Source organism: Monodelphis domestica, chromosome 2 (assembly GCF_027887165.1).
Source record: "Monodelphis domestica isolate mMonDom1 chromosome 2, mMonDom1.pri, whole genome shotgun sequence".
Classification (NCBI taxonomy): Eukaryota; Metazoa; Chordata; class Mammalia; order Didelphimorphia; family Didelphidae; genus Monodelphis; species Monodelphis domestica.
The window spans coordinates 172,898,367-172,919,428 of record NC_077228.1 but is presented as its reverse complement, the minus strand read 5'-3'; the positions used below and the strand labels follow the sequence as shown (position 1 = coordinate 172,919,428).

Below are 21,062 nucleotides of genomic sequence, written 5' to 3'. Positions count from 1 at the left end.
CATGTTATTTGGGACCTAATGGATGACTAAGATTTCAACAGGGAACAGCTAGCACACTCAATAGAGATCTAGGATTGGAGTTAGGAGGATGTAGGTTCAAATTTGGCCTCAAATACTTCCTAGCTATGTGACTTTGGGCAAGTCACTTAACCCTAATTGCTAAACCCTTACTGATTTTCTGTCTTAGAACTGACAACTAAAAACAGAAGATAAGGGTTAAAAAAAAAAAGATTTCAATAGGTCAGATGTGAGGAGAGGGTATTCCAAAATAGAAAATAGCATGAACAAAAGAAGGAAGGTAGGAGAAACAAGTACAAAGAATGCTATATATCTCAGTTCAATTAGAGAACAGGATAAAGAGGACAGGAAGAGATAAGTCTATGACAGGCTAGTCTAACATTTATTTGGTAGGCTAAGATGAGTTAACAAAAGCTTACTGAGTAAAGTGGAGTGACATATTCAAAAGACTGTTGCAAAATCAACCTTGTGGTGAGGATCAGAAAAGACTGAGGACATAAGTGAAGAAAATGATTAAAGGAACAGATGAATGACTGAAGGAAAGAGATGAGGAAGAACAAAGAGGACTGAGGACAAAATTTCCCCATGTAGTAACTTATAATAGTAGGATTCAACTAGAAAAACTTACTTAGATCCTTAGCTGCCTTTTCTACTTTGTGCTTCCCTCCTGAGAGCTGACAATACACATCTTGAGGCTTAGATATACCCTGTGAATTTAATATAAATCCTACCCCATATTGTTTTTGGAAAACCCACTTTTGGTCGATATTAGACCCAACCCTTTGAATGGGATGCCTGAAGAAGCTGGTCCTTGTCTTGAGTGACTGCTGGGGTCCAGGCTTTAATCCTATTTGAGGTCATCTGTCTAAACAGAGAATGGTTTCAATGGCTTTATAAGAAAGAGGGTTTCTTTGTGGCCATTTTGCTCTTGGCTCATTTAGACTGGAAACTCTTGCTGGCATGGCCACTTCTGGCTCAGTTGAAGCCCAACAGATTCTGCTCCAGACCCTTACCTTTACTTTGTGTGTGTCTACTTGCCTCAAATGTGTTTCTTGTAAACAACATGTGGTAAGATTTTGATTTTTAATCCATTCTGTTATCCATTTCATTTTTATGGTCCAGTTCATCCCATTTACATTCAGTTATGATTACCATCTATATATTACCCTCCATCCTGATATCCTCTTTAATTAGGGCTTAATTAATCCTGTCCTTTCTCCCTTTACCCTTTCCCTCAACCAAAATACTCTGCTTTTAGTCACTCCCCCTCCTTATATTACTCCCCCTTCCCCTTTCCCCCTTCTTTCCCCCTTCCACTTCTCTATAGGGTTTTTTAATTACCCCTGCAACTTGTCCCTTCCTTATATTACTCCCCTCCCTACCACTCTCTTCCTTATTCCCCTTCTACTTCTCTATAGGGTAAGAAAGGATACTATACCCCAATCAATTTGGCTGTTCTTCCCTCTGTGAGCCAATTCCAATGAGAATAAGGTATAAGTATTATTAGCTATCGACACCCTCATCCTCCCCTTTACTGTAATAGTTCCTTCCCCCTGCCTTTTTATGTGATATAAATTACTTCATTTTAGTTCTCTCTTCCCATTTCTTAGACCAAGCCACTTTTTTATGACTAATATTTTTTCCCATCTCAACCAAAAACAACTTACTACCACATCCTCTGTCTCTGTATACTTCTTTTTTTAATATTAAGTTTATACGTTATTAAATTTACAAAGTAGTACAAATTACTCCTAATATTTTATTCACAACTGGATGGCTAGCCAGAAATAAACAATAATAACCACAAATAAACTTTTTTTTTTTCAAATAGAGAGAAAGCAAGTCCAAAAAACCTGTGCTATGGGAACACATTCATAAAAGTCAGAGCTGTAGGAAAAGTTCATTTCTATCACAGCTCCATCCCTAAGTTCTCCCAGTTTTAATTCCTCCTCACTTACAAGGGTTGATCATAAGTGTTCTTCAGAGTACCTGAAAATTTGGCTTTTTGAAGATATTTTATAATTGTAATGATAGACTAAAAAAATATCTATGTGTTAAAGTAACCCAGAATATTTAGGATGTGCAAGAGCAAAATGAAAGTGAAAGCTGCACTAAATTTGAGGCTTGTTCTCAATGTTTATATGAAAACACCAACCAATACTTTCCAGATTATAAATTATACTGCTGAAAAACAAAAGTCCCATGTTATTCAACTTTATCAAATAATCCAAACCATCACATTTTAGTTGGCAGCATTAAGTAGGTTTAAAAAGACAACCAGGTTTATATACTCAAGAGAGGCCCTTTTGAAAAGTTAAGTATAAGAATATGAATATATTTCACCAAGTAAAGATTGCCTTACTTTACATATTGATGAATTTATTTCACTAGCCAAAAAATATAGAAGTTCTTACGAATACATTCAGGAATTATGGTGTCCAGAAAAATCTCAAATTTTCTGACAACCAAATACATGCACATACTAGTATGATAAATTGACTTATTTATTCTCAAAATTTGGTTTGTATACAGTCAATCTCTAATTCAACAAATGTTTTGTTGAAGAACTTCTTGTCCAATCCCTTCCCAAAGTTTTCTTTACAAATCAAATATACATGCTTATTCTTTGATACTCTGAAAAATGTGTTTTGATATGGTTCTATGTGAAAAAAAAAATTTAAACAACAAGAATTAGAAGAACTTGGTTGGGAAAGAAAAGAGACAACTCCTCAGGAATTGTTACTTGAGATTTGAGGTCTGTAAAACAGTATAATCTTCGCTTGGAAGAATAGTGTCAACATAGCAGCACTGCATTCATTGGGCTTACCCAGAATGTATGGATCATGTGGCAGGTAGCCATACCTTCTGGCTGCTCACATCACTCAGCTTCCCTTTAATCTTCAGGAAATACCTCTTGAACTCCAGTCCATCACCCTTAGATAGCCAGAAGTCCACTAAGATCTTCTCATCCATTTCTACCAAGTTCACTTTGAAAAACAGTTTGTTTCTTCTATCAGTGGTTGATACTATGACCTGATTCATACAACTCTTCTTCCAGTGATACCCTAGTTTCTCACAAGTTGCCTTCAGAAGGACTTGTCAGCATCCAATTCGGTAAAGAATCGTGTCATCCTTTTGACCAAATGTTGTTAAGGATTCTGTGAAGAACCTGGGGTACCAAGTAACTGAATGTTCAGCAACATGTGGTCAAGACACTCAGGTTGGGAGAAACTGTCCCACAAAGAAAGACCAGTTCATGGTTCTGGTTGAGAGCTAGAGTACTTCACTTTTTCTTCACTGTGAGCACTAATTTTTTTTTTTTAACACTTACCTTCTGTCTTGGAGTCAATACTGTGTATTGGCTCCAAGGCAGAAGAGTGGTAAGGGCTAGGCAATGGGGGTCAAGTGACTTGCCTAGGGTCACACAGCTGGGAAGTGTCTGAGGCCAGATTTGAACCTAGGACTTCCCGTCTCCAGGCCTGACTCTCAATCCACTGAGCCACCCAGCTGCCCCCTCACTGTGAGCACTATTAACAGGTGAGAAGTCCAAATTTGATTGTATGTGCTTAGAAAATCCACCTGGGAAATCTTATACTCCTCCTGAAGAAGCTTGAGGTCTTCTTGCACCTTTCTTAAGTACCTTAGTATACCATCTGACTTTTTTAATATCTGATATTATAATTCTTGATCCTGGATTCTCAATTAGAATTTTATGCAGCAAGGCTAACAGGGCAGAATCAATTTTCTTCCAAGGTGTGAGATGTTTTTTTTCTTTTCCAGTCACAATATTCCTGACAACTGTCAGTGGGTTGATACCATGGCAATTCTCCAGCCAGCACTGTAGTAAGTACTATTCCACACGACCACACATCAACTGGTTCTGCATGGAATTCTTTCCTCTTAAGCAGTTCTGGGGCAACATATGGCAGAGTGCCACGCATCTTATTTAATAAACATTCACGATTATTTTGCTGAAATACATATGGTAAGCCAAAGTCTGAGATTTTAAGGTCATCTCTTTCATCTAGTAAAAGATTTTCAGGTTTAATATCTCTATGGGTTATTCCAGTACCATGAAGATATATCCACCCCTGCCATAAGCTGATGGAAAAACTTCTGAGCAGCTTGTTCAGGCAGACCCATGTTGGACTCTATTTGGTCAAAGAGTTCTCCCCCACTGCAGTACTCCAGAAACAGATACTGAATATTGCCTTCTCGCTGATGACCATAGAATTTCATTATGTTCTCATGATTTAACATTTTATTGATGGAAATCTCTTTCTTAATGTTTTCTGGACAATCTATGGCACACTTCATGTCCACAATCTTTACTGCAACTGCTTCTTCTGTTCCCCTATTCACATCAAGCTGAAATTCTCCATAAGCACCTTCTCTCAGAGTTTGCACCAAATCCCAATCTTCCACAAAGGGCACAGCCATGGCTCTACCAGGACTGAGAAGCAGCCGCCGCCGCCGCTGCTGCTGCCCTAGCCAGAGGATATGTATACTTCTTCTAACTACTCTGATAATGATAACAATTTTTAGGTTATAGATATCACTTTTCCATATAGGAATATAAACAATTTAACCTTATTGAAGTCCTTAATTTTTTTTATCTTTCTTATTTACCTTTTTATACTTCTCTTGAATTTTGTATTTGGACATCAAATTTTGTGTTTAAGTCTGGTCTTTTTTCAGGAATGCTTTGAAATTTTATATTTTATCAAATTACCTTACTTTCCCCTAAAAGAATATAGTCAATTTTGATGGGTAGGTGATTCTTGATTGTAAATCCAATTCCCTTGCCTTCTGAAATATCATTCCGAGCCTTTTGATCCTTCAATATGGAAGCTTCTAGATCCTGTGCAATCCTGACCAGGGTTCTGTGATATTCAAATTGTTTCTTTCTGGCTGCTTGAAGTATTTTTTCCATAGCCTGGGAGCTCTTGAACTTGGATATAATATTCCTGGGTGTTGTCAATTGGGGATTTATTGAAAGAAGTGATCTGTGGATTCTTTCAGTTTCTATTTTACCCTCTTGTTCAAGAACATCAGGGAAATTTTCTTGGATAATTTCTTATAATATGATGTCTAGGGTTTTTTTTTTTTTTGGTCATGACTTTTAGGCAGTCCAATAATTCTTAAATTGTCTCTCCTGCATCTATTTTCCAGGTCAGTTATTTAAAAATGAGATATTTCATATTCTCTTCTATTTTTCCATTATTTTCTATTTTTATTATTTCATTCCTTTGATTTTGTTTTATTATTTCTTAATGTCTGGTGACATTAGCTTCTATTAGCCCAATTCTAATTTTTAAAAACAAAATTTCTTCCATGACTTTTTGATCCTCCTTTTCTATTTGGTCCATTCTACTTTTCATGGAATTCTTTTCTTCATTGGATTTTTTGGCCTCTTTTTCCAGTAGATCAATTCTGTTTTTTAAGAAAATTTTCTTTGTTGATCTTTTGTGCCTCTTTTTTTCTAGTTGACCAAATTTTCTTTTTAAGCTTTTATTTAATTTTTGCATTGCTTTCAATTCTTTCCCTCATTTTTCTTTGACCTATCATTTGATTTTTAAATTCAATTTTGAGTTCTTTCAGAGCTTGAGGCCAATTCCTATTTTTATTTGAAGTTTTTTTGCATGTGGTTGCTTAGGTCTCATGATATCCTGTTGGCTTTTTTAGCTTGTGGACTGGGAAATCCGAAAGCTGCTTGCTGATTTCTGTCTCCTCTGCTGCTGGCTCTCAGGGTTTGGCTTTGTACACTAATTTGCAGGGAGGCTAGGTCTCTCATTGCAGCAGTGCAGGTGTGAAAGGGTCCAGTGCTAAGACTTTTGGGCCTCACTGTGGGCTGGTGCCAGGGTCTGGGACTTCAGGGAGTAGGTCTGTGGTGTTCTTTTGTTAGTGCAGCCTATACCCAGTTGAAGAACCTGTCACAGAAAGGGGAGTGGGGAGGGTGGTGGGATAGCACTCCTCTGTATACAGTTTTGCTTCTAGTTCCCCCTTATTTTGTGAAAATTGACTCTCTGCCTATCTTTCAAGTTGGGTTCAATGGGAAAGCCCCCTCACTCCATCTTGCTGTTGGTTTTTGACTCCTGACATTTTGAGGCACTTTTTAAAGAATGGTTTGGAAGTATTGTCAGAGCAGTTTTCAGTTTTTGGTGCTACTAAGCCACCATCTTGGCTCTACCCCTTCGCAACCACTTTTGTTTGGCAAACAGAGACAGCATGGCAAACAGAGACAGCATGGCAAACTCAGATTAATTAGTCCAGATCAGGTGATCATGAGATTTTCTCTTTCTCTTTTTAGCTTTGACTAATAAATAATAATAAATTAATATATTATTTCCAGAGAATTGTAATAACAACAGCCCTTATAAATTTGAGAAGTGCTATAGTTCTGGGTTGTTTTAGTTAGAAATGATTGGCAGCAAGAAGACTGTCTAGCAATTACTCTAGCATTCTTGGAGAAGATGACCACCACCAAGAGGATGGGCCCAAGAGTGGCCCATTTTACTAGAACATTGGACTTTGAAGGAGACAGTATAGAGCCGAGGTAAAATATCAAATGCTTAATCGGCAGCCCAGAAAATTGCTTTATGTTACATAGTTTTAAGTATTAACCTCAAGGCATAATAGTAGTTAGTACTGCTACCTCTTCATATATGTTTCTGTCAAATGGGGAGCTTGTGAGTGTTTTGTGTTTATACACACACAAGCATGTATGTTTACATGTAGTTCCCTTCCCCCTTAGAATCAATGCTGTGTATTGGTTCAAAGGCAGAAGAATAGTAAAGGGTAGGGAGTTAAGTAACTTGTCCACAGTTTCACAGCCAGGAAGTGACTCAAGCCATATCTGAACCCAGGACCTCTTATTTCTAGGCCTGTCTCTCAATCCACTGAACTGCCTAACTGATCTTAATATATCTTTTTTTTTTTTAAATATATTTTATTTGATCATTTCCAAGCATTATTCGTTAAAGACATAGATCATTTTCTTTTCCTTCCCCCCACCCCCCATAGCCGACGCGTAAATCCACTGGGCATTACATGTTTTCTTGATTTGAACCCATTGCTTTGTTGATAATATTTGCATTAGAGTGTTCATTTAGAGTCTCTCCTCTGTCATGTCCCCTCAACCGCTGTATTCAGGCAGTTGCTTTTCCTCGGTGTTTCCACTCCCATAGTTTATCCTTTGCTTATGAATAGTGTTTTTTTCTCCTAGATCCCTGCAAATTGTTCAGGGACATTACACCGCCATTAATGGAGAAGTCCATTACGTTCGATTATACCACAGTGTATTAGTCTCTGTGTACAATGTTCTCCTAGTTCTGCTCCTATATCTTTTGTATATAGGAAATGAATTCCTATCCCATGACTGATTCTACACTCTACAACAAATAACTTTTTAGATTCTCCTCTGGGAAGACCTAGATACACACTGACACCTAATCCTTAATCAACTTTACGTTGCCAGAGTGGGGAATCATAATAAGACAAAGAATGTGTGAGAAATGGAGTCTGACCTTTTTCCTACATGGTCAAATTCCCTTGGGACTAAATCTGGTCAGGGGAACATGCATGAGTTTAAAGCAGAGCAGTTCCTTAATAAGGAAGGAAGTGGGTACAATGTTCCAACCCTTTCACCCAGCAATAATTCCTTAATGTTAGACTTTTATTCACCTAGAAAAAGTAGTTATTTTATCCACCTGTGCAAAACTATGTTGAATATTAAATATGTAATAACAGCATAGCAACTTATCCCAGGACCATTTCTATGTAAACCTTACTGAAAACAATGGGGACAAGAGGGCAGCTAAATAGTTTGGTGGATTGAGCGCTAGGCCTAGAAATGGCAGGTGCTAACTTCAAATCTAGCCTCAGACACTTCCTAGCTGTGTGACCCTGGGCAAATCACTTGGCCCCCATAGCTCTTCTGCCTTGGAACCAATACTGTAAACCTTAAAATTTCTCAGACTTATGAATGTTGGAAATTTCCCCATTGGGGAATCTTCTACTTAAAAAAATTCCCTAGCAGATAGTGAGAATTCTACTTGAATGTGAAAACTCCTTGCCTTGGGAATATCCCTACTCCACCCTACTTAAGACTGCTTTAGGACAGAAAACTCCTTGCTGAGCAATGAAAGTGCTTTGACCCATGCTTATGGAAAGGACAGGAAGTTCTTTGAGTCATGCCTGTTTTTAAAATTGATACAATGGGATGCTAGGTACCCATATAGGTGGGGCAACTTGTAAACTACTTAAACCTAAAAGGGTGATAACTTATTCAGAGGTTTTTTCTTAATGAAATTTGTCGACACAGCAGCATTTTTTTCTGACTTACTAAAGAGATTAAAACTACTCAGCTGTGAATTCAAAATGGGCGGTCCTTTAGAAACATCTACAGTGATTGGCAGATGTAAGGACTTAGGGGAGGTGACAGAGGAAATTTTGCCCTTAAAAATAAGAGCTTGGATCTCATTCAGGATCTCGATTTCTGATTCTCATTCTGGAGGATCTCATTCTGAGAGACTCATTTCCTTGAGGACTGATACTTGAGGGCTCTTTCCTTGGAGATAGATCTCTTTGAGGAGAAGTGCTCTTGGAGGAAATCTCATTCTGAAGGAGAGCACCTTGAGGAGCTCCTCTGAGGGGCTCTGTCCCTCTGGGGTAGGAGCTCTGGAGGCTCTTGAGAGAGGCCCTTTGAAACAATCTCTGGCTGGAAGACTCTTTGAGGAAGGACGCTGGCCTGGTGTCACTAGTATCCTTGTTTAGTCAGACCTTGTCATGAGTGTTAAAAAACTGACTGATTTCTCTTTTAAAACTCAGGTCTAGGCCATATTGGCTTGAGGCCCTTTATACTTATTCCTTTCTTACTCTCTCTCTCTTTCTTTGATTACTCATTGTATTGTTAATTAAAATCTCTATAAAACCCAATTGACTTGGGTATTTGAATAATTGGGAATATTTCCCTGGCGACCACCTTATATTTGATTTTAAAACCCAAGACACTGTAGTGAAACATATTTCTGCTGTCAAATTTACTCACCCTCTCTTATATCTATCACAATTTATATCTTCCACTATTTTAATCACTACAGTTTAAGACCTCAACCATTTTAAATCTCACAATACACAGTATTAATTCTAAAAAGGAAGGTAAAAAAAATAAAAGATAGGGGCCATGGGCAGCTCAGTTGATTGAGAGCCAGGCCTACAGAAAGTTAGGTCCTGGGTTCAAATCTGACCTCAAGACACTTCCTAATTGTATGATTCTGGGCAAGTCACTTTACCCCCATTGCCCAGCCCTTACGGCTCTCCTGCTTTGGAATCAATACACAGAGGTTTTCTTGGGGTAGAACCAAGATGGTGGAATAGAAACAAGGAAGGTTTGAACCACTATGAGGATCTTCTTTAACCAACCTTAAAATAATGCCTCAACCAACACAGCTCAGCAGCAAGAACTAGAAAGAGAAATCCCATTCAAAATCACCTTAGACAAAATAAAATACTTAGGAATCTATCTCCCGAGACAAACACAGGAACTATATGAACACAACTACAAAACACTCGCCACACAACTAAAACTAGACTTGAGCAATTGGAAAAAAATTAACTGCTCATGGATAGGACGAGCCAATATACTAAAAATGACCATCCTACCCAAACTTATTTATCTATTTAGTGCCATACCCATTGAACTACCAAAATACTTCTTCACTGATTTAGAAAAAACCATAACAAAATTCATTTGGAACAACAAAAGATCAAGGATATCCAAGGAAATAATGAAAAAAAAACCACATATGATGGGGGCCTTGCAGTCCCTGACCTTAAACTATATTACAAAGCAGCAGTCATCAAAACAATTTGGTACTGGCTAAGAAACAGAAAGGAAGATCAGTGGAATAGACTGGGGTAAAGCGACCTCAGCAAGACAGTATACGATAAACCCAAAGATCCCAGCTTTTGGGACAAAAATCCACTATTCGATAAAAACTGCTGGGAAAATTGGAAGACAGTGTGGGAGAGACTAGGAATAGATCAACACCTCACACCCTACACCAAGATAAATTCAAAATGGGTGAGTGACTTAAACATAAAGAAGGAAACCATAAGTAAATTGGGTAAACACAGAATAGTATACATGTCAGACCTTTGGGAGGGGAAAGGCTTTAAAACCAAGCAAGATATAGAAAGAATCACAAAATGTAAAATAAATAATTTTGACTACATCAAACTAAAAAGCTTTTGTACAAACAAAACCAATATAACTAAAATCAGAAGGGAAACAACAAATTGGGAAAAAATCTTCATAGAAACCTCTGACAAAGGTTTAATTACTCATATTTATAATGAGCTAAATCAATTGTACAAAAAATCAAGCCATTCTCCAATTGATAAATGGGCAAGGGAAATGGATAGGCAGTTCTCAGATAAAGAAATCAAAACTATTAACAAGCACATGAAGAAGTGTTCTACATCTCTTATAATCAGAGAGATGCAAATCAAAACAACTCTGAGGTATCACCTCACACCTAGCAGATTGGCTAACATAACAGCAAAGGAAAGTAATGAATGCTGGAGGGGATGTGGAAAATTGGGACATTAATGTATTGCTGGTGGAGTTGTGAATTGATCCAACCATTCTGGAGGGCAATTTGGAACTATGACCAAAGGGCGACAAAAGAATATCTACCCTTTGACCCAGCCATAGCACTGTTGGGTCTGTACCCCAAAGAGATAATGGACACAAAGACTTGTACAAAAATATTCATAGCTGCGCTCTTTGTGGTGGCCCAAAACTGGAAAACAAGGGGATGCCCATCAATTGGGGAATGGCTGAAAAAACTGTGGTATATGTTGGTGATGGAGTACTATTGTGCTAAAAGGAATAATAAAGTGGAGAAGGTCCATGGAGACTGGAACAACCTCCAGGAAGTGATGCAGAGCGAGAGGAGCAGAACCAGGAGAACATTGTACACAGAGACTAATACACTGTGGTATAATCGAACATAATGGACTTCTCCATTAGTGGCGGTGTAATGTCCCTGAACAACTTGCAGGGATCCAGGAGAAAAAAACACCATTCATAAGCAAAGGATAAACTATGGGAGTGGAAACACCAAGAAAAAGCAACTGCCTGAATACAGAGGTTGAGGGGACATGACAGAGGAGAGACTCTAAATGAACACTCTAATGCAAATACTATCAACAAAGCAATGGGTTCAAATCAAGAAAACATCTAATGCCCAGTGGACTTACGCGTCGGCTATGGGGGGTGGGGGGAAGGAAAAGAAAATGATCTATGTCTTTAACAAATAATGCTTGGAAATGATCAAATAAAATATATTAAAAAAAAAAAGAAGTGCGTTAGGACTACAAAATGATTATGTTAAATGATCAATGGGGAGACTAGTCTCCCAATGATCATCAGGGGGGATTGTGAACTTTAAAATTACTCCACCCTACTTAGATAAAGTTGTTATCTCCTGATTGAACAATGAAGGTTCTTAGTTCTCACCTTATAGTGAAGCTGGAACTTTAAGCTAAGTCTATTTTTAGATCTTAATACAAAAAGGTGTTAAGTAACTTTATGGGTTAAATTAATCACAAAAAGGTCAAGTATCTTAATACAAAAAAATGTTAAGTAACTATAGAGGTTAAATTAATCACAAAAAGGTCAAGTAACTAACAAAAGGTGAACTTAACAAAGAAGTTTTAAGTAACTCAAAAGATATAATCTAATCAAAGGAGATGAGCACTAAAAGTATGGGTAGTTCTGGAGAAAGCCTTTGATGTGATTGGTAGATGTGAAAATTTAGTGGAGGACACAAGGGTGAAAGGTCTATATATTTGGGATTTTTTATCTCTCAAGGACTCTTTCCCTGATTGGCAGTGGAGAGTTAGCTGACAGTAGTGTACTGAGCTTTCGGCATCTTAGCGTGGCTACAAGCTATTGCCCGGTTTGGTGGTGAGTTTCTGGCTGAATTTCCTCCTTTACTTTCCAACTTTATCCTCTTAGAAGCCTCTAATCTTCAGAGACCTAGAGGGGATTTTAAACTCCCCCTGGCATAGGCCAGGCAGGAGAAATCCTCTTCCCTCCTCCTTAAATTTCTTCCCTCTATATTAATTAAATTACCATAAAATTCCAGACTGACTTGGGTATTTTATTTGGGAATTCCCCTGGCAACCAAATTTAAGTCACAACTCTAAAATCATCTTTACAGAGCACAGAATAATTTACCTATCAGACTTAAAGATAAGGGAAGAATTTATGACAAAGAAGACATCATGAGATATAACATGGATAATTATGAATATATTAAAAAGATTTTACAGAAACAAAACCAAAGCAACCAAGATGAGAAGGGAAACAGAAAACTGGGAAATTCTTTTTATAGTAAATGTCTCTGTCAAAGGCTTCATTTCTCAAAAATACAAAGAGCTGAGTCAAATTTATAAGAAAACAAGTAATTTCCCAATTGATAAATGGTCAAAGGACATGAACTGAAAAATCTCAGACGAAGAAATTAAATCTATAGTCATATGGAAAAAATGCTCTAAATCACTACTGATTAGAGAAATGCAAATTAAAATAACTGAGGCACCACCTCATACCTATCAGATTGGCTAATATGACAAAAAAGAAAAATGATAAATGTTGGTAGGGATGTGGGAAAATTGGAACATTAATACACTGTTGGTGGGGCTGTGCATGGATAAAACCATTCTGGGGAGCAATTTGGAACCATGCCCACTGGCGACTGTAAGGATAATTTTAGGGTTGTGACCTAATCTAAATTAATTTTGGTCGCCAGGGAATATCCCAAATAAAATGCCCAAGACTGCTTGGAAATTTATGGTGGTTTAATTAATATAGAGGGAAAGAATTAAGGAGAAGAGAGAGGGAAAGGTATAGGATTTCTCCCACCTGGTCTGTGCCAGGGGGGGTTCAAAGTCCTCCACCATGAGGTCTTTGAGGGTTAGAGGCTTTTTCTAAGAGGATGGTGTTTGGAAGGTAAAGGAGGAAAGAATCGGCCTTAACTCCGAGAGAGTGCAGAGAAAAGTGCCTCACCTGAACTAGGTTACTAGGCTTCTTCCAGTATGGTATCAAGGAAAGCTCCCCACTAACCTAGACAATAGCTGCCACCACACCAAGATGCTGAAAGGCTCAGCAAGTTGCCCCCAGTCACCTCTCCACCTCAAAAGAGGCCAGAGAGAGGAAGTGACGTGAAATATATAGACAGTTTTACATCACTTTCCTGTGTCTGACCTGTACCAATGATAGCTTAAGCTTGACTTAGGACAGCCGAGGGGTCTGTCAGCTGTTTCTGATTTGTCATTTGCTAGCACATGTCTATCATAGGCCATCCTCCTAGATACTTAATCCTTAAGTATGGGTGTAGACATTCCTGATTTTGTTAGACTAAGCAGGGTGGAGTAATCTAAAGTTCACAATATAAAATTTCATGTTCTTTGATACAGCAATATTACTACTATGTCTGTATCCTACAGACATCAATAAAAGGGGGAAAGAACCTACTTGTACAAAAGAAAATTATTGTAGTTCTTTTTATGGTGGCAAAGAATTGGAAATCAAGGGGATGTCCATCAATTGGGGTCTTATGAACAAGTTATGCCATAAGAAATGATGAGCAGAATGATTTCAGAAAAACCTGGAAAGATTTACATGAACTGATGCAAAATGAAGTAAGCAGAACCAAGAAAACATTGTACATAGTGACATCAATATTACATGATGATCAACTGTGAAAGACTTAACTATTACCAGCATTACAAGGATCCAAGACAACTCCAAGGGACCATGATGAAAATGCTATCTGCTGCTATAAAAGGAACTGGAGGGAGTCTGAATGCAGATTGAAGCATACCATTTTCCACTTTATTTCCTTCATGAGTATTTTCTTGTATGTGATAGGTATCTTCTTTTTACAACATGATGAATATGGGAATATGTATTGCATAATAGCACATGTATAACTTATTTCATATTGCTTGCTGCCTCAGAGAGGGCAAAAGGGAGGGAGAGAATTTAGATTGCAAAATTTCAGAAAACAAATGTTAAAAATGGAGATTTAGGTGGCTCAATGGATTAACAGCCAGGCCTAGAGACGGGAGGTCCTAGGTTCAAATCTGACCTCAGACACTTCCCAGCTGTGACCCTGGGCAAGCCACTTGACCCCCATTGCCTAGCCCTTACCACTCTTCTGCCTTGGAGCCAATACACAGTATTGACTCCAAGACAAAAGGTAAGGGTTTAAAAAAAAAAAAGAAAGATGTAGCCTCAGATACTTCCTAGCTGTGTGACCTTGGTCAAGTCACTTAACCCCAATTGGCTAGCCTTACTGCTTTTATACCTTGGAACCAACACTTGGTATCAATTCTAAGACAGAAGATATGGGTTTAAAAAAAACAAACACCTTTTTAAACCTTGCATACTTATTCAACCTACTCTTCTACAAATTCTTTGTGATTCACTGAAGGCCTCCTTGTTATTACTTGCAAAAGACACTGAAGTATCTTTCATTGGCTTCCCCAATGACTGGAATTCTCTCCCTCCTCACCTCCATCTCTGGCTTCTCTACTTTCCTTCAAGTCCTAGGTGGGAAAATCCCACCTTCGATAAGAAGCCTTTCCTGATCCCTATTAATGCTAGTGCCTTCCCTCTGTTCATTATCTCCAATTTATTCCATATGTATCTAATTTGTATACAATTATTTGTATGTTGTCTCCCTTATCAGACTGTGAGCTGAGGGCAAAAGCCTTTCTTAAATTTTTGGCCTTTCTTTGTATCTCTAGAGTTTAGCCAGTGCCTGGCATGTAGTAGGTGCCAAGTTAATGCTTGCTTAATCACTGGCAGCATCCAGCAGAGTGATGCCTATCAGGGATTATAAAAGTAGCAAGGAAAAAGTATAAATGGAAGTAGTACTATGACATTACCACAAGACAGCCATGGTCTCAGTGTCAAAAAGGGGGGATTATTCCTCCTTGTGTGTGTCCTGGTTATACATGTTTCTCTATTTGTTTCTTTCCTTCTCACTGATGATGTGTGTATTTGTGAGAGGGGTTATCCCAAGTTTATGGAGGGAAGGTTTTGTTATCTGTCTTCCTATGGCATTTCATTAAAGACTTTTGCTTTGAAATGCTTGTGTCCTCTGGATGACTATTAAAGGTAAACATATAGATAGCAGATCATGAGTTATGGTTTCATGGGATAAAGACTACCCAGTGTACCTTGAACCACAGGTAGCCATTTTCTAGTATGTGTCCCATGCAACCTAGGGGAGAAGGTTCTACCAGGTGCTAATATGAGTTTTTAAATGTTTATTAAACAACTCCAAACCTTTTTCTAGGATGGTTGAACCACTTCATAAGCTCTCCTACCAGTGAGTTAACAAGCCTATCTCCAAACAGCAACTTCAACACCAAATTTTTCCAGAGACTTTTTCTAGATTTTCCCCATCAGTGGATAGACTAAAAGTATTAATTAATAAATTCTGTTTAAATTGTTCTGTTAATGTATAATGTAAATCTTATAGCTTCCATACTCTTTTTGTGTGTCCTTACATAACATGCAGTTTAGCTTAGGCACCATATTTTGCATAAGATTTTTCTTAACTTACTTATTAGTGCCTTCCCCTTTTAGGTACCTTGTATCTATTTTGTATGTATCCTGAATGAACCTATACCTAGTGTAGATGTACTGCTAAGCAAGGGCTCACAGAAGACTAGCAACTCAAACCACTGCCTGTCATGTATAGACTGCCCATGTTTATTGGACTGGGGAGAAGCCTGATCTCTAATATAGGCAGATTAGACTAATTTTTGCACTTATTGGTTTGCTAACAAACCCCAGCCCTGGTATCCAGAAACTATGCTAATCACAGTAAGAGTTATGGTTCATGTTTGAGTCTCTCTAAGAAGTGAAAATGAGATACCCACTCTACTATATGTCAAGAGGACAGGATTTTTTTCCTATTAAAAAAATCAATGTTAAGCCTAGAAGAATTACAACATACATTAAGAGAGATTTAAACAGGATTTTACAACTTGATTTATAACTATGGCTTTAATCTAATAGGATGCTAATAGTTGAATCTCATTAAAACATAAAGCATTAGAGATAGGGTTTGGCTGAGAGCATATTGGTATGGAACATTTTAGTATCTAGGGTTTAAAAAAGGGCTGTGAGATCAGGCCAAGAGGGCAGGAAGCCCTGAGAGATGCCAGGGAATCTCTGGTCTACTACTTGTGAAGGAACAGTACCATATGGTAGCCCTGGAAACTACCTAGTTCTGGGTCACAGATCTAGGGAGGAGAGGATCATGGACCCTAGCTGTATGGCTCTGCAGGGGCAGAGCATTGACAACTCTAACTTTGAGCCCAACAAGGAAGCTGACCATGGAATAACCAGGGCAGAAGGCTCAGACCAAAGGGAAGCTGACAGTTAAATCACTCTGAATCTGCAATGCCTCTCAACTGGCTAATAGTGACTGAGTCCAGTAACAGTCTACTGAAAACTCCCAACTGAGAAGAAAATAACATACCCAAACCAGGGTCAAGAATTGTATTGCTCAAGACCAGGAGGGCAGTAGACAGACCTGACACCAGTTGGGGAATAATGAAAGCTGTGATAGAACTGTGAAAACAGCAGACGGACATAAGAGGATGGAAGCACAGGCCAAACATCCTTCCCCTCCCTTAGTCCCACCCAGGAGAGTCCAGAGCTCAGCATTCACATAAAGTTCAAAGTCGAAATGCAGGCTGGACGAATGAGCAAGCAAACAAAAAAAAAAAAAGAACCAGATCTTAAAGAACTATGATGATAGGGAAGTTCAAAACACAAAGAGGAGGAAAATAACTTGAAAATATCTATAAACAAACATTTCAAAATAAAATGTAGCTTGAAAACAAGTATAACAAAAATACTAAAAGAGTTTTTAAAAAGAGCTGAAAAATAATTTAGAAAACTGATGACAGTAGAGGAAAAAACAGAAAAAGAAGGGAAAGAACTAGGGGAAAAAGATATGAAAAGAAAATAAACAGGCTAGAAAAAGAGGTACAAAACCTTTCAAAAGAATCTAACTCCTTGAAAATTAGAACTGACTAAATGAAAACTAAAGGGTCTATCAATCAAGAAATAACAAAGTCAAAAGATTGAAATAATAGAAAAAATATGAAATATCTCACAGGAAAACCTTGGAAAACAGCTTGGGGAGAGATAATTTAAGAATCAGTAGGTTACTTAAAAGTCATTTACAAAAAAGGAGCCAAACATTATATTTCAAGAAAGCAAGTAAGAGAATTGCACTATTATAATATAACAAGGACAAAACAAATATTGGAAGAACCTACTAGTCAGCTGAAAGAAATCCCCAAATGAAAAGTTCCAGGGATATTATATATACTATCCAGAACTCCTAGGTCAAAGAAAAAATATTGGAAGGAGCCAAAAATTAAAAATTCAAATACTGAGGAACCATAGTCAGGATCACACAAGATTAAGTAGCCACTACTCTAAAAGGAGTGGAGCTTGGAATATGATATTCCAGAAGGCAAAGGATATGTGCTCACAGCCAAGATTAACCTACCCAAGAAAAATGTGCATAATCCTAAATAGGGGAAAAAAAGGATATTTAATGAAGAAGACTATTAAGCATTCCTGAAGACAAAAACTGAGTGTGAAATGTAACATACAACCATAGGATCCAAGAGAAAGCATAAAAAGGTAAAATTGAGAGAGAAATCATAAAAGACTAAACAAGATTGTAGCATACCAGGCATGTTAGCATCTGGGAAGTATGATTGATGTATTGATATTGTATTACCAGATACATGGTCAGACCTCTTGATGGTCATTGTATGGAAGGGACAGCCCAGGCACTAGCAAAGGACAGGCAAATTCATGAGCTGGACCTTTGCCACTCTGCCTCAGGGCCAAGCTGCCTGGGCTCAGAGCACATTCATTAACAGTGTGGTTCTATTAGGGCGGGGCTGGGACTACACTCATTTGCAAACCACGGTTGGATTAATCCCCACCTCTTTTATCTCGTCATTGTCAATTCAACCAATGTTAAAACCTATGTCATGTTATGTGTTCGCTGATCCACATTCCTAAAACCTTCAATAAATACTGGGGAACTAGCGCGAAACTCTCTCTTTTTCAAGCTTTCTTGTTAGCTAGCTCTCTCACTTTTACTCTTCCTCTCTCCCTCTGTTCCCTCCACTCCTCTTACTCTCTTGCTCCACTGTATCTCTTCCATAGCGATGTTGTCACCCCCAGTGCCTCAGCACCAGGAGTTGAGACTCCCACCTTTTCTAGTGACGTGGTTGCTCCCAGTGCCTCCTATTGCGATAGGACTAGTGATGTTGTCGCCCCCAAAGCAGACTCTCTTGATGTTGTCGCCCCCAAAGCAGACTCTCTTGTCTAGGAGTATCAAGGGGTTGATACTCCCCACCTATTCTCTTGTTCCTCTTATTTCCTTGGAGTTCACATTACTCCCCATGTGTTTCTACTTCTGCCTTTGAGTCATTATTATTCTCCCATTTCCTTAGCCTCCTCTCCCCACCTCAGGTTATTACCCACAGATAAATGTTGTAGGACTCCCGAGGGGGGTGGCTATAAAGGTTAAACTATTTACTATTTACATTCTTATAGAGAAAGAAAATACATGTAACTCTATAGAACTTTACTATTATCAGGGGTCTTAGAGGTAGTCTAATTAAGTGTGATTTTGTATGATTTTGAAAAAAGAATGAAAGATTGGGAAAAAGGAATGCACTAGGAATGGGGTAAGGAAAAAGATTGAGGAAAATTAAGTCACTTAAATGGAAATTAATACAAAGGAGGGTACAGGCAACACTTTAATCTCATTCTCATTGAACTGGTTTAAGGGAGAGAAAGAATATACAATATGCACACAAATGGGTATAAAAATTAATCTTATCCAACATGTAAATAGGAGGGAAAGAGGTTAAGGGGAAGGAGAAAAATAAGAGGGTCAGAAGGTTAAGGGAAATGGTGATCAGAAGCAAAATAGATTTAAGAAGGAGGCAGGGTAAAAATAAGGAAAAATATAAGAAAATGGATGGAGGGAAATACACAATTAGTTTTCATAACTGTGAATGTGAATGGAATGAACTAATCCTTAAAATAGGAGCAGACAGAAGAATGGATTAGAATACAGAATCCAACATTATGTTACTTATAAAAAATACCCTTGAAGCAAACGTGGAGTTAAAATAAAGGAGCTGGGGCATGATTATTATCCTTCAGTTAAAATAAAAAAAGCATAATCAGAGAAAAAGCAAAAGCAAAAAGTGACTTAATTAAAAGAGATAAAAAAGGAAACTATATTTTGTTACAAGGTACCATAGACAATGAGTTAATATTAATAGTAAATATATATGTATATATATATATATATGTATATATATATATATACACACACACCAAGTAGCATAGCATCTAAACTCAAAGGAAAAATTAAATGACTTTCAGGAGGAAATATTAAAACTATACTAGTGAGGGCCCTCAATTTACCCTGCACAGTCATTAATAATTCTAATTTTAAATAGGAAAAAGGTTAAGACAACAAATAAAATTTTAGAAAAGTTAGATATGATAGGTCTCTGGAAAATACAAAATAGATACAGCTGTGCATGATACCTTAAAAAAAAAAGACCATGTATTAAGGGCATAAAAATGTCCTCACAAATGCAGAGAAACAGAAATATTAAATGCATCCTTTACCAATGATAATGCAATAGACAATACATTCAAGAAAGGACTTTTAAAGACAGTATTAAAATTAACTGGAAACTAAATAACTTAAATCCATGAATACGCCAAAGGTCAAATCATATAAAGAATCAATAATTTCACTAAAGATAATGACATAGACAACACACTGAAATTCGTGGAATACAGCCAAAGTAGTACACAGAGGAAAATTTATATTTCCAAACTCTTTCAGCAATAAGACAGAAATAGCAAATCATTGAACTGGATGTGCAACTAAAAGAACTAGAATATCAAAAGATTAAATATTTCTAATTAAACACCAAAAAAAAAAAAACAGAAATCTTGAAAATCTAAAGTGAGAGAAACAAAACTGAAAGTTTTTAAAAGTCACTGAATTAATAAAATTAGGAGCAAGTTTGAAAAAAAACCCCAATAAAACAGGATAGCTAAGCCATTAACTAATTAGATTTTTAAAAGAAAACCTAATGACTAGTACCAAAAATGAAAAAAAGTTATTTTGCCAAACTATATGCCTATAAACTAGCAAACCAAATGAAATGAATATTTATAAAAATATAAATTACCCATGCTAACAGAAAAAGAAATATAACATTTAAATAATACTATAGAAACTAAATAAGCCATGAATTAACTCCCTAAGGAAAAACCCAAGACTAGATGGATTTATAAGTGAATTCTGCCAAACATTTAAAGAATAATTCCTATACTATGTAAACTGAAAAAAAAAATAGTAAAGAAGGGATCCTATAAAATATTAGCAAAGAGCCTACAGCAATATATTACAAAGATCATTTGTTATGACAAGTTAGATTTGTTCTATGAATGCAAGGGCTTAATTTAGGAAAACTATAAACATATTAACAAAAACAATTAAAAATCATGTGACATTTTTTCAATAGCTATGGAAAAAAGGCTTTCAATAAAATATAACATCTATCCCCTATTAAAATATTAGAAAGCATAGGAATAAACAGAGCTATTCTTTTTTTTTAAACTTTGAATTCTTTTTTCTCTTTTTAGTTCTTTTAATTAATTTATTAATTTAGAATATTTTTCCATGGTTACATGAATCATGTTCTTTCCCTCCCCCCCTCCACAGCCAATGAGCAATTCCACTGGGTTTTATATGTGTCATTAATCAAGCCCCATTTCCATATTATTAGTATTTGCACTAGAGTGATTGTTTATAGAGTCTATATTCCCAATCATATCCCCATTGAATCTTGTGATCAAGCAGTTTAAACAGAGCTATTCT

The 21,062-nt window shown here is 37.2% G+C and overlaps 1 protein-coding gene and 1 pseudogene across 6 annotated transcripts in view; both read right to left on the bottom strand.

Annotated features, from left to right (window-relative positions):
* NUP210L (nucleoporin 210 like) overlaps positions 1 to 21,062 on the bottom strand; it is a 162,755-nt gene that overhangs the window by 106,352 nt on the left and 35,341 nt on the right. The window lies entirely within an intron of this gene.
* LOC100619890 (serine/threonine-protein kinase Chk1-like) lies at positions 1,339 to 16,940 on the bottom strand (annotated as a pseudogene).